The sequence below is a fragment of the Triticum aestivum genome, chromosome 2A (genome assembly GCF_018294505.1).
Source record: "Triticum aestivum cultivar Chinese Spring chromosome 2A, IWGSC CS RefSeq v2.1, whole genome shotgun sequence".
NCBI classification, from domain to species: domain Eukaryota; kingdom Viridiplantae; phylum Streptophyta; class Magnoliopsida; order Poales; family Poaceae; genus Triticum; species Triticum aestivum.
Window position 1 is genome coordinate 574,822,283 of NC_057797.1, and position 13,094 is coordinate 574,835,376.

The 13,094-nt window shown below is 43.4% G+C and overlaps 1 pseudogene; it reads right to left on the reverse strand.

Moving 5' to 3' along the window:
* Positions 1-8,870: 8,870 nt before the first annotated feature.
* LOC123185608 (beta-glucosidase 12-like) lies at positions 8,871-12,714 on the reverse strand (annotated as a pseudogene).
* Positions 12,715-13,094: the final 380 nt, after the last annotated feature.

A 13,094-nucleotide genomic window follows, 5' to 3' on the forward strand; every position in this document is an offset into this window, starting at 1 on the left:
CCAACTCCGAGAGGCTTGCACCAGTCCATAAATGGATCGCTGGAGCTTGCACACTTTGTTAGCTCCCTTTGGATCAACAAAACCTTCCGGCTGCATCATATACAACTCTTCTTCCAGAAATCCATTCAGGAATGCAGTTTTTACATCCATCTGCCAAATTTCATAATTATAAAATGCGGCAATTGCTAACATGATTCAGACAGACTTAAGCATCGCTACGGGTGAGAAGGTCTCATTGTAGTCAATCCCTTGAACTTGTCAAAAACCTTTTGCGACAAGTCGAGCTTTGTAGACAGTAACATTACCGTCAACGTCAGTCTTCTTCTTGAAGATCCATTTATTCTCAATTGCTTGCCGATCTTTGGGCAAGTCAACCAAAGTCCACACTTTGTTCTCATACATGGATCCCATCTCAAATTTCATGGCTTCAAGCCATTTTGCGGAATCTGGGCTCACCATCGCTTCTCCATAGTTCGTAGGTTCATCATGATCTAGTAGCATGACTTCCAGAACAGGATTACTGTACCACTCTGGTGCGGATCTTACTCTGGTTGATCTACGAGGTTTAGTAGTATCTTGTTCTGAAGTTTCATGATCATCATCATTAGCTTCCTCACTAATTGGTGTAGGTGTCATAGAAACCGGTTTCTGTGATGTACTACTTTCCAATAAGGGAGCAAGTACAGTTACCTCATCAAGTTCTACTTTCCTCCCACTCACTTCTTTCGAGAGAAACTCCTTCTCTCAAAAGTTTCCGAATTTAGCAACAAAAGTCTTGCCTTCGGATCAGTGATAGAACGTGTATCCAATAGTTTCCTTTGGATATCCTATGAAGACACATTTCTCCGATTTGGGTTCGAGCTTATCAGGTTGAAGCTTTTTCACATAAGCATTGCAGCCCCAAACTTTCAGAAACGACAACTTTGGTTTCTTGCCAAACCACAGTTCATAAGGCATTGTCTCAACGGATTTTGATGGTGCCCTATTTAACGTGAATGCAGCCGTCTCTAAAGCATAACCCCAAAACGATAGCGGTAAATCAGTAAGAGACATCATAGATCGCACCATATCTAGTAAAGTACGATTACGACGTTCGGACACACCATTACACTGTGGTGTTCCGGGTGGCGTGAGTTGCGAAACTATTCTGCATTGTTTCAAATGTACACCAAACTCGTAACTCAAATATTCTCCTCCACGATCAGATCGTAGGAATTTTATTTTCTTGTTACGATGATTTTCAACTTCACTCTGAAATTCTTTGAACTTTTCAAATATTTCAGACTTATGTTTCATTAAGTAGATATACCCATATCTGCTTAAGTCATCTGTGAAGGTGAGAAAATAACGATATCTGCCACGAGCCTCAACATTCATCGGACCACATACATCTGTATGTATGATTTCCAACAAATCTGTTGCTCTCTCCATAGTACCGGAGAACGGTGTTTTGGTCATCTTGCCCATAAGGCACGGTTCGCAAGTACCAAGTGATTCATAATCAAGTGGTTCCAAAAGTCCATCAGTATGGAGTTTCTTCATGTGCTTTACACCGATATGACCTAAACGGCAGTGCCACAAATAAGCTGCACTATCATTATCAACTCTACATCTTTTGGATTCAACATTATGAATATGTGTATCACTACTATCGAGATTCATCAAAAATACACCACTCTTCAAGGGTGCATGACCATAAAAGATATTACTCATATAAATAGAACAACCATTATTCTCTGATTTAAATGAATAACCGTCTCGCATCAAACAAGATCCAGATATAATTTTCATGCTTAACGCTGGCACCAAATAACAATTATTTAGTTCTAATACTAATCCCGAAGGTAGATGTAGAGGTAGCGTGCCGACCGCGATCACATCGACTTTGGAACCATTTCCCACGCGCATCGTCACCTCGTCCTTAGCCAATCTTCGCTTAATCCGTAGTCCCTGTTTCGAGTTGCAAATATTAGCAACAGAACCAGTATCAAATACCCAGGTGCTACTACGAGCATTAGTAAGGTACACATCAATAACATGTATATCATATATACCTTTGTTCATCTTTCCATCCTTCTTATCCGCCAAATACTTGGGGCAGTTCCGCTTCCAGTGACTAGTTTGCTTGCAGTAGAAGCACTCAGTTTCAGGCTTAGGTCCAGACTTGGGTTTCTTCTCCTGAGCAGCAACTTGCTTGCTGTTCTTCTTGAAGTTCCCCTTCTTCTTCCCCTTGCCCCTTTTCTTGAAACTAGTGGTCTTGTTGACCATCAACACTTGATGCTCCTTCTTGATTTCTACCTCCGCAGCTTTTAGCATTGCGAAGAGCTCGGGAATTGTCTTATCCATCCCTTGCATATTATAGTTCATCACGAAGCTCTTGTAGGTAGGTGGAAGTGATTGGAGAATTATGTCAATGACGCAATCATCCGGAAGATTAACTCCCAGTTGAATCAAGTGATAATTATACCCAGACATGTTGAGTATATGCTCACTGACAGAACTGTTCTCCTCCATCTTGCAGCTATAGAACTTATTGGAGACTTCATATCTCTCAATCCGGGCATTTGCTTGAAATATTAGCTTCAACTCCTGGAACATCTCATATGCTCCATGACGTTCAAAACATCGTTGAAGACACGGTTCTAAGCCGTAAAGAATGGCACATTCAACTATCGAGTAGTCATCAGCTTTGCTCTGCCAGACGTTCTTAACATCGTCAGTTGCATCAGCAGCAGGCTTGGCACCCAGCGGTGCTTCCAGGACGTAATTCTTCTGTGCAGCAATGAGGATAATCCTCAAGTTACGGACCCAGTTCGTATAATTGCTACCATCATGTTTCAACATTGCTTTCTCAAGGAACGCATTAAAATTCAACGGAACAACAGCACGGGCCATCTATCTATAAACAAGCAAGATACTATCAGGTACATAGTTCATGATAAATTTAAGTTCAATTAATCATATTACTTAAGAACTCCGACTTAGAAAGACATCCCTCTAATCTTCTAGGTGATCACGTGATCCAAATCAACTAAACCATAACTGATCATCACGTGAAATGGAGTAGTTTTCAATGGTGAACATCACTATATTGATCATATCTACTATATGATTCATGCTCGACCTTTCGGTCTCCGTGTTACGAGGCCATATCTGTATATGCTTGGCTCGTCAAGTATAACCTGAGTATTCCGCGTGTGCAACTGTTTTGCCACCGTTGTATTTGAACGTAGAGCCTATCACACCTGATCATCACGTGGTGTCTCGGCACGAAGAACTTTTGCAACGGTGCATACTCAGGGAGAACACTTCTTGATAATTAGTGAGAGATCATCTTAAAATGCTACCGTCAATCAAAGCAAGATAAGATGCATAAAAGATAAACATCACATGCAATCAAGATAAGTGATATGATATGGCCATCATCATCTTGTGCTTATGATATCCATCTTCGAAGCACCGTCATGATCACCATCGTCATCGGCGCGGCACCTTGATCACCATCGTAGCATCGTTGTCGTCTCGCCAATCTTATGCTTCCACGACTATCGCTACCGCTTAGTGATAAAGTAAAGCATTACAGCGCAATTGTATTGCATACAATAAAGCGACAACCATATGGCTCCTGCCAGTTGCCGATAACTTGGTTACAAAACATGATCATCTCATACAATAAAATTTAGCATCATGCCTTGACCATATCACATCACAACATGCCCTGCAAAAACAAGTTAGACGTCCTCTACTTTGTTTGTTGCAAGTTTTACGTGGCTGCTATGGGCTTAGAAAGAACCAATCTTACCTACGCATCAAAAACCAACACGATAGTTTGTCAAGTTGGTGTTGTTTTAACCTTCACAAGGACCGGGCGTAACCACACTCGGTTCAACTAAAGTTGGAGAAACTGACACCCGCGAGCCACCTATGTGCAAAGCACGTCGGTAGAACCAGTCTCGCGTAAGCGTACGCGTAATGTCGGTCCGGGCCGCTTCATCCAACAATACCGCCGAACCAAAGTATGACATGCTGGTAAGCAGTATGACTTATACCGCCCACAACTCACTTGTGTTCTACTCGTGCATATAACATCAACACATAAAACCTAGGCTCGGATGCCACTGTTGGGGAACGTAGTAATTTCAAAAAAATTCCTACGCACATGCAAGATCATGGTGATGCATAGCAATGAGAGGGGAGAGTGTTGTCTACGTACCCTCGTAGACCGATAGTGGAAGCGTTATGACAACGCGGTTGATGTAGTCGTACGTCTTCACGGCCTGACCGATCAAGCACCGAAACTACGGCACCTCCGAGTTTTAGCACACGTTCAACTCGATGACGATCCCCGGACTCCGATCCAGCAAAGTGTCGGGGAAGAGTTCCGTCAGCACGACGGCGTGGTGACGATCTTGATGTTCTACCGTCGCAGGGCTTCGCCTAAGCACCGCTACAATATTATCAAGGAGTATGGTGGAAGGGGGCACCGCACACGGCTAAGAAAACGATCACGAGGATCAAATTGTGTGTCTAGAGATGCCCCCTACCCCCGTATATAAAGGAGCAAAGGGGGTGCGGCCGGCCCTAGGAGGAGGCGCGCCGGAGGAGTCCTACTCCTACCGGGAGTAGGACTCCCCCCCTTTCCCTAGTTGGATTAGGATTTGGGGGGGAGGAGGAGAGGGAAGAAAGGAAAGGGGGGGCGCTGCCCCCCTCCTTGTCCAATTCGGACTTGGGGGGGAGGGGCGCGCGGCAGCCCCTAGGCCTCCTCTCCTCTTCCTCCACTAGGCCCATTAAGGCCCATTAGGTTACCGGGGGGGTTCTGGTAACCTCCCGGTACTCCGGTAAAATGCCGATTTCACCCGGAACACTTCCGATGTCCAAACATAGGCTTACAATATATCAATCTTTATGTCTCGACCATTTCGAGACTCCTCGTCATGTCCGTGATCACATCCGGGACTCTGAACAAACTTCGATACATCAAAATATATAAACTCATAATGAAACTGTCATCGTAACGTTAAGCGTGCAGACCCTACGGGTTCGAGAACAATGTAGACATGACCGAGACATGTCTCCGGTCAATAACCAATAGCGGAACCTGGATGCTCATATTGGCTCCCATATATTCTAAGAAGATCTTTTATCGGTCAGACCGCATAATAACATACTTTGTTCCCTTTGTCATCGGTATGTTACTTGCCCGAGATTCAATCGTCGGTATCTCAATACCTAGTTCAATCTCGTTACCGGCAAGTCTCTTTACTCGTTTCGTAATACATCATCTCGCAACTAACTCATTAGTTGCAATGCTTGCAAGGCTTATGTGATGTGCATTACCGAGAGGGCCCTGAGATACCTCTCTGACAATCGGAGCAACAAATCCTAATCTCGAAATACGTCAACCCAACATGTACCTTTGGAGACACCTGTAGAGCACCTTTATAATCACCCAGTTATGTTGTGACGTTTGGTAGCACATAAAGTATTCCTCCGGTAAACGGGAGTTGCATAATCTCATAGTCATAGGAACATGTATAAGTCATGAAGAAAGCAATAGCAACATACTAAACGATCGGGTGCTAAGCTAATGGAATGGGTCATGTCAATCACATCATTCTCCTAATGATGTGATCCCGTTAATCAAATGACAACACATGTCTATGGTTAGGAAAAGTAACCATCTTTGATTAACGAGCTAGTCAAGTAGAGGCACACTAGTGACGTTTAGTTTGTCTATGTATTCACACAAGTATTATGTTTCGGGATAATACAATTCTAGCATGAATAATAAACATTTATCATGATATAAGGAAATAAAATAATAACTTTATTATTGCCTCTAGGGCATATTTCCTTCACGATCCAGCCGAGTGTTGAGGGAGAGTTTCGTCAGCACGACGGCGTGGTGACGATGTTGATGTTCTACCGACGCAGGGCTTCACCTAAGCACCGCTACAGTATTATCGAGGTGGACTATGGTGGAGGGGGCACCGCACACGGCTAAGAGATGATTAACTTGTGTGTCTAGAGGTGCCCCCCTGCCCATGTATATAAAAAAGCAAGGGGGGAGGCGGCCGGCCTAGGAGGAGGGCGCGCCAAGGGGGGAGTCCTACTCCTACCGGGAGTAGGACTCCTCCTTTCCTTGTTGGAGTAGGAGAGAAGGAAAGAGGAGGAGAGGGAGAAGGAAAAGGGGGCTGCACCCCTTGTCCAATTCGGAGCAGAGGGGGGCGCAGACCTCCTTCCTTTTGGCCTCTCTCCTCTATTCCCGTATGGCCCAATAAGGCCCATATACTCCCCGGTGAATTCCCGTAACTCTCCGGTACTTCGAAAAATACCCGAATCACTCGGAACCTTTCCGAAGTCCGAATATAGTCGTCCAATATATCGATCTTTACGTCTCAACCATTTCAAGACTCCTCGTCATGTCCCCGATCTCATCCGGGACTCCGAACTCCTTCGGTACATCAAAACACATAAACTCATAATATAACTGTTATCTTAGCGTTAAGCGTGCGGACCCTACGGGTTCGAGAACTATGTAGACATGACCGAGACACGTTTCCGGTCAATAACCAATAGCGGAACCTGAATGCTCATATTGACTCCTACATATTCTACGAAGATCTTTATCGGTCAGACCGTACGTTGTTCCCTTTGTCATCGGTATGTTACTTGCCCGAGATTCGATCGTCGGCATCTCAATACCTAGTTCAATCTCGTTACCGGCAAGTCTCTTTACTCATTTCGTAATACATCATCTCGCAACTAACTCATTAGTTGCAATGCTTACAAGGCTTAGGTCATGTGCATTACCGAGAGGGCCCAGAGATACCTCTCCGACAATCGGAGTGACAAATCCTAATCTCGAAATACGTCAACCCAACAAGTACCTTCAGAGACACCTGTAGAGCACTTTTATAATCACCAAGTTACGTTGTGACATTTGATAGCACACAAAGTGTTCCTCCGGTAAACGGGAGTTGCATAATCTCATAGTCATAGGAACATGTATAAGTCATGAAGAAAGCAATAGCAACAAACTAAACGATCGAGTGCTAAGCTAACGGAATGGATGAAGTCAATCACATCATTCTCCTAATGATGTGATCCCGTTAATCAAATGACAACTCATGTCTATGGTTAGGAAATAAAACCATCTTTGATCAACGAGCTAGTCAAGTAGAGGCATACTAGTGACACTCTGTTTGTCTATGTATTCACACATGTATTATGTTTCCGGTTAATACAATTCTAGCATGAATAATAAACATTTATCATGATATAAGGAAATAAATAATAACTTTATTATTGCCTATAGGGCATATTTCCTTCAACGGGCGCCTTGCAGAGTGGATATAGCCACTATATGGTCGGCAAACGACATAATGCCTCGTATATAGGGCGGCAAGAAAAGCTCAAGGCTCGTGAGCCGCTCGAGATCGACTCGTTTTTTTGACTCGACTCGAGATCGACTTAAAAAAACGAGCTGAGTACGAACACTTTCTGTAGATCGGTCGAGAAACGAGCCGATCTTGAGCCAATACTGACTTGCTCGATTTTAGCTTGATAGCTCGGTATAATATCATTATGTTAAATGATCATGTCATATATTAAAAGGAAATAGGATAATTTATTACCATATAGGTCATCTAGAATTATTTTTTCTTTCCATTTTATCTATTTACTAGCAACATGGAAGCTTAATTAAGTCTAGAGAAAATTTAGACCTTATTATTGTACGTGGTCGGCCGTATGTTAAACATCCTGTTATTTTTGGCAAAAGTTCTCAAGCATATGCACCTTCATTTTTCTTTTCTTTCATCAACGAAGATGAGCTCTCCCGAGCATGATGAGACGGACGTACCTTCAGTTGGAGTTAGCCTTTTTTTCACTTTCACGTCATCTAGTTGGTACTATAGTTTATAAATAAATGAAGGATATCTGAATAATATTTTGATTGGAATAATATTTTGTAGTGCCTTTTTATGTCATGTTGTGCCTTATCTATTTAGAATAATAATTGTAGATTTTACAATTTTTATCGTTTCATTTAGCTAGAAACTAGCTCGAGATTGTTACAAGTTGGGCATGAGTCATATTCTATAACTCAACCTTGAGCTTCACTCAGTATGAGCTCGCTCCAATTTTAATATGAGTTAAGCTGAGCCAAGTCCAACTCGTTCAAACTCGACTCGTTTGCAGCTCTGCTGAACTAACAAAGAACTCTTCCGAACTAGGCTTTCGCCCTGTGCGGCATAGTGCCTGGTATGCTGAACTAATGGAGAACGGCATAGTGCCTGGTATGCTGAACTAACGAAGAACGGCATAGTGCCTGGTCCCACATTGAATAATCTTGGTAAAAAATAATCTCATGCGACTTCTATTTAGCAAAACAGTTTATTCTTCTCGTGGCAGTTTTTTCTTGGTGACAGGGGTGTGCCGTGTTAATCGACCAGTGGGCTTCTTTCCCTTCTACCGAACTTGTGGCCCGGTTTATATAAAGCTACGATCAACATACTGACACTCGTATACAACACGCCACCACAAACACACAACCAAGACAAGATACAAAGGAGTCGACGAACAAAAACACCATCCCAGACAACTCAGAGCAAACAACAATTGGACAAATAGAGCATCATTAAGAGTCGACAGAGCTCTCAAACTTGGCTGTGCCACCGCGAAGAGACGAAGGGCACAACACCAAAGCGCCGCCACCGTTCAATCCAAAGGATCGGGGTCTACATCCGGAGCACCACGAAAGACAAAGGGCTACCGCGACGGTGCCTTCAAGAAGAGAACGGCTCCCATGGACTTCTCAATGGAAGTGAGCACATGAGGTTTGAAAAAATGTTAAGAATCCTCCAAAATGTGAAGGGGAGGAAGAACTCCCATAGAAATTTTCAAAGTCAATACTACAATCCAATGGGCCCATAGGAAACATTTCCTATATGATTTCATTCCTATGAAATTCCAACAAAATTCCTTTATTCCAAATGGGCCTCTCACCATACGAAGGAGTATGTTTTAATCTCCACCAATGATTCAATTAAAAGGGGTGCTGAAGTGAACCCCAAATACAATGCATCCATAATTTCTTGCTGGTTTCTAGTTTATTTGTGAAATCATCTCTTGAGGAACCTTTTGAACCATCCGGCGGAGCGCTTGGGGTACCGCTTCCGACCATGGTTGTAGTCCACAAAGTGTAACCCGAAGCGCACCGTGTACCCGCTCGCCCACTCAAAATTGTCTAACAGCGACCACGCGAAGTACCCCTTCACGTTCGCCCCATCCCTGTAGTAAAATCAGCACAATGAACTCTCAGTTGATGTCTTGACATAGTTGGATTGTAAAAGTCAAGGTGCTAGCTCTGACCTGATCGCACTCAGCAGGGCATCAAGGTGCATGTGGTGGTACTCTATCCTGGCATCGTCCTTGAGAGCTTCCTCGAGTGGTAGGCTCTTGTTGTTGGCTTCATCAACGCCTAAAATATAGAGAGAAGACACATAATTTTTCAGATAAGTTTCAACCTGGTTCCTCACCATTTTCCAGGGGAGGAAAATGTACTTGCCATTTTCAGTGATGTAGACGAGCGGATTGCGGTACTTCTCCTTGAGATAAAGTAGAAGATCATGGAACCCTTTAGGGTAGACGTAGAGCCAAGGTGAAGCAGCCTAAATGCATGTCACTTACTCGGTCAACTGAACCACCAGACAAAGAAAGTGGGGAGAAAACTGACGGAAGATTTGCTTGTTTATATGTGGGTAAGTTGCAAGTTACCTGAGGACCTATGGGGACACCATTTCGGACACCTGATATAATTGGGCAATGTTAGCATGTTTTGCTAAAACGGGGTCATTTGCTTAACATTGTTAGGCTGGCAAACAAGAACAGAGACAGATTGATCATTGACTGAGAGTGATCAACTCACCTGTCTTTCTTTCAAGAAAAGAAAAGAAAGATCAACTCACCGGTCAGATTAGCTTGAGCATCTGTAGAGTAGCTGTTCCTCAGGCCATTTGATAGAGGAAGGCTATCCGCGTAGTTTGTAGTATAGTAGTTGATTCCAATGAAGTCGAATGAACCCTTCACCAATTTAGACTGTTTTTTGGTGAACCGCGGCAGACGGTTTCCGACCAATTCTTTCATGCTCCCAGGGTAGTCTCCTCTGGCGAGCGGGTCCAAAAACCTACAGGGGTTTTATTCTTGGTGAGGTCAATCTGCATTCTTTTCTAAACTTCTAAATGAAATTACACAGGAATCACACGTAGAGAGTTTACCATCCAAGCATGAATTCTATGGCGCGTCTCGTCGCGATGACACTTGATTTTGAACGAGACAAGGGAGTGAACCAGTTTGACACCAAACTTATTCCGATCTTCCCCTTCTGCACGGCCTGCATTTCATAGATGTGCATCATATCAATCAACACGTTCATGGATGAACCGCAACTGCATGATATATATGATGAAGGGCTGGGTCAGTCACCTTATATTTCTGTTTATACAATCTAGCGGCTGCTGCATGAGCGAGTATCTGATGGTGGGCTGCAGTGTACGGCTCCCTTCCTGAATCTCCGGCACTGCAGTTTGCCTTCTCCCAGGGCGAACACCGGCCCGGTGCAAATACGCCCCTTTCATAACCTGTGACACAGAAGGACCAGGGCTCGTTGAACGTGATCCAGTGCTTCACCCGATCTCCGAATTCTCTGAAGCAGACTTCAGCATAATCTTTGTAGTCATTTCTGCACCAGTGTCAGTTGGTTATTTTGCAAGTTAATGTATACAGATTTTTAGAAGATAAATAGTGGTTGACTTACATGATATTAGGGCTAAGAAATCCTCCATATTTGTCTTCCAATCCCTGTGGAGAGTCCCAGTGGAAAAGGGTCACAAATGGTTGCACCCCTGCAGGTATATAAAGATTTAAAATCTTAAAAATTGTATGATGAAATAAAGGACCTGATGCCCCATGCAGTTTGATAAATTGGATAACCTAATTAAATACTGACAGTTAGACGGCCTACCTTTGGACAGCAGCTCATCGATCAAGTTATTGTAATACTTGATGCCTTCTCGGTTGACTCCACCTTTCAGAGTTCCATCTGTCATGCATTAAGACATTATATGATCAATGTGAACATAATATATAAATTATATAAATTAGGAAATGGCAAGATAGTGCAGAATATTCTAGTTGAGAACAAAAATGAGAGTGGTAAGTATTGAGTCTGAAAATATCATACCTGGAAGAATTCTTGTCCATGAGATGGAGAACCTGTATGCGTCCATTCCCATATCCTTCATGAGGCGCACATCTTCCTGCGTTTTGGCAAATTAGGATCAGTACTACCTAGTTTCTTCTTGTTGGATTGGAACTGATATTCAAAGATCTTGTCACAGTATGATCTTAATCAACAACTTTGAGCACATGATTTATGACAAATCTTAAAGATCTAATTAAAAAGCAGGACATATAAACTATCCCTACCTTATAAAGATGGTAGGAGTCCACTGCCACATCCCCATTGCTTCTATCGGCGATTTTATCTGCCAAAGTTTTTAACCTTTATGAGAAAAAGGCTACTCTGAACTTCAGTTTGAAATGAAAATTACTTTCCTGGTTATCACACCATTGGTCAATAGAATGGCCTGGTTGTCAACAAAACTAAAAATTTGGACATGGAAATTTGGTAAGACTTTATGAAAATTTCATGCTGTGAAATAAATAAAAATCTAATTTCTGTTGCTCTCACTCCCTAAAAAGGCCTTTGATAATGTTCCTGAGTGCTGAACATTTTTCTATAAAAAGATATAGACGCTGCGTGTAGAAGATGTATATACATGCCTGGGTGCTGGTGAGTGAAGTTGTCCCAGATGCTTGGTCCCCTGCCCCCCTCCATTGCCCCACCCTCATACTGCATGCATGTGAATGTCCAATAATGTAGATATCGTTAAATAATTCTAAGAGGAGACCAGATCCAGAACCGAAGATTTCATAATGTAGAGAGACAATTGGCCAATCACTGCTGGGTCCAGATCAAGGATCAACTTGTTAAACGTGTACGTCAAGTTGTATAGTTAGGATTAGATTAAGTTTGTTGTGCGGGTCATTCTTATCTAATCCCAGCACACGTTGTAATCCTAACTACCTGTATCTATCCTGTACCATGTACGTGAATATAAATAGAGAAGAGGCCGGAGGTAATCACCACGGCAAAACAATCTTTCTAACTCAACTCATATATGCTGAACTTGAGTACAGTTAGTTTTCTCCAACTTGTTACTATCATCCATAATTCCAGACCATTTTTTCCTGCTCCGTCCATGCATTTCCAAGAACATACCCTGTTTTAACTTTTGATTGTATTCCTAAGAGTCCGGCCACGCAGCATCAGGTTATGCTACAGCTTTCATGCTAACAAATTGTGCTGAACTAACAAATGAAACCAACGACCTACTCTACCCATGGATCAACGAAGGAACAGCGAGCGGAAACCTGATAGGACGAGGTGGCCGTCCCAAAGAGGAAGCCCTTGGGGAAGCTCCTCCGGCTTATCGGCCGCCGACCATGGGCGCCGCCGTAGGCGCTGGTGGCGACAACAAGAAGGAGAAGCGGGAGGACAGCCGCCGCCACTGCTCTTGCAGCCATATGGAGTAATGACAGAGGCTATGTTGCAGCGTCAAAGGCTTCCCTTGGCACCACCTATATAGGCCGGTATCTAGCAGAAAAACCAATCTGGCCCAATAATTTCTTCTTCTGAGATGAGATGGCAGGGAACCATGTGTAGTGTTTTTTATGTGCTAGAGACCAAGAACACATGCTCGCATGTGTTCATTTTTGGAACTGCTGTCTCTGAGTGGCGATCAGAGTGATGGGGACGACACAGGCTCGGGATGTGTTGATTTTTTGGAATTGCTCGCATGAAGGAAGAGAACTGCTGCAGATCGGTGGGCTGTGCTGCTCCTGTACCATGCGCGCGCGCTCTGACTGACTCTAGCTGCAGCTGGATCGTCAGCACGCGGCTAGCTACCGCATCAGCCAATACACACGGACACGGGCATTTCTCGTGGCTGTACTAGTATAGTGCTTAA